Here is a 2,052-nt window from a genome sequence, read left to right on the forward strand (position 1 = left end):
TTCCCTGCGGCGAAACCGCGAGATTCGGTGCTGGGCTCATTCCTGTTAGCTCGCCGCTACTAGGGAAATCCTGGTTAGTTTCTTTTCCACCGCTTAATAATATGCTTAAATTCAGCGGGTGATCTCGCCTGCTCTGAGGTCGTCGAAATTATGCGACGACGACGACGGCGCGTAGGCTACGCGTCGCTCCGTACCGCGCGCAAACACCTCCCACCTTCTCTCTACATTTTATAGATATAATCGAGTAGGTAGGACGGGTGGACGGCGACGCTCACAACAGGGCACCGCGCGTGTGCGCGTGCTGAAAGGGTTAACGACAACGAAGCGGACACTCTTGGTGCGACGAGTACACGCGACCGAGCGCGCCGGTCCCAAGTCTTTCTCTTTCTTTTATGTTCCCTCTCGCCGGTTTACAACCTCGGCGCGCGGTTGCGCGCGCCGGGCGAACCGGGGAAAAGGAAAAAGAAGAAGACTCTTTCGTGGATTCGGACACGCGGCGGGCTCGCCGCGAGTTACAATACGAGCTCTCCACGCGCTCTCTCGCTCGAAGATGACACGCTTCGCGCGTACGACGATACGCCTGGTGTTGCTGGGCGCGATTGCACGCAGCTCCGCGAGACCCTATTGCCTGCGCCTATACCCTATTACGGCCGGGCGCGGGTGGGTCCCCGGGCGGCAACGGCGGCACCGACACCTCGCGGCGCACGCGCGCGCGTATATGCGCGCACCGAGAGAAGAGGCGCGCTTCGCTCTCGTCACGTTTCCCTTCAGTCATTTCGGACGATGCCCCGATTTGTGGTGCGGCCGACGCGGCGCTAAACAGCAGCGCGAGACCGGCAATAGCTCGCCTATATCTCCTCCTTCCCTACGGGAAGCGAGGATGCGAGGAGCGGTCCCGTGGTGCCCTCGCGCGCGCTCCAACGAGTCTACAATCGCGAGAGGGACTGTCGTCCTCTGCGGCGTTGCGACTTCGTCGTTTTTAGGGGCGAACGTCCAACAATCGCTCGTACGCCGTGTGCGCGCACGTAACGCGACCCTGCGCGCGAGCGCGCTCGACACGTGCGTGTCGAGGCGCGACGCCGAACTGCGTGCGAGCGACGGCGCAAGCAGTGTGCTTTCATTAGGACAACCCTCAGCTATGCGTGGTCCGGGAATTGTATCCGTGGACCGCAATGTGCGTTCGAAACGTCGATTTTCATGTGTCCTGCAGTTCACAAGTTGGCGCGCAATTAGCTGCATTCTTCATCGACCCACGAGCCAAGTGATCCACCGTTCAGTGTAATCGTTTGTACATTCTTCCCGCTACGCGGGAGCTCTCTCTCACAACTTGGAGCGAGCTTTCATACTCCCTTGTGGGTCTCATATGTGCTTTGTGGGGCCCTTCGATCAGCCTGGCCGCGCGTCCCAGCACGAGCGGAACGCAGTCCCGTTTACGGGGGCTACGGCAAAACGGGACACCGGGCACCACACGCGTGCGCGGACAGACTACGCGGTCGCGGTAGCGGTGCCACTGGTCGAGCGAACGGAGCGTCTCTCGGCTCATCGCCCGTCTCGCGGAGAGCACGCGAGCACGGGGCACGAGCGCGAGAGCCGGGGCGGAAATCTTTGAAAAACCATCGGTCGCGAGAAACCACCGAGATAGCGGCTCTCGCCCCTGCAGCGCGCGTAACGCACACGACACGCGTGCGAAAACGCGGCTCTCAGGTTACCACCGGTAAGCGCGCACGCTCCCCAGCGTGCTAAGCACGCGGGGCGCGGCGACTCGCTCCTCCATCGCCCGCTATCCAACGCGCTGTGTGCGACGGCAACGGACGCTCGGAACGCGTCGGCGGGCGACCAACGGCAGACGCACGGCACACAACGACGGCGCGGTCCTCTCCGTTCTCAATTTCCTCCGATCCACGGGTGAGAGCCAGACGCAACGCGTCTCGGTCGGACGCTCAGCGTGGAACACGCTGGTGTCGCGACGACGCGTTGTGGTGCGCGCGGCCGATCGGACGGACGGATCGGAGCACACGTTCATGGTGCGTGGTACGTGACGCGCATCGACAC

General features: G+C 62.4%; 1 pseudogene; it reads right to left on the reverse strand.

Annotated features, from left to right (window-relative positions):
• Window positions 1-1,126: 1,126 nt before the first annotated feature.
• Window positions 1,127-1,281, reverse strand: LOC120359904 (annotated as a pseudogene).
• Between the last annotated feature and the right edge of the window lie 771 nt (window positions 1,282-2,052).

This window comes from Solenopsis invicta, unplaced genomic scaffold (assembly GCF_016802725.1).
Source record: "Solenopsis invicta isolate M01_SB unplaced genomic scaffold, UNIL_Sinv_3.0 scaffold_3212, whole genome shotgun sequence".
Lineage (NCBI taxonomy): Eukaryota > Metazoa > Arthropoda > Insecta > Hymenoptera > Formicidae > Solenopsis > Solenopsis invicta.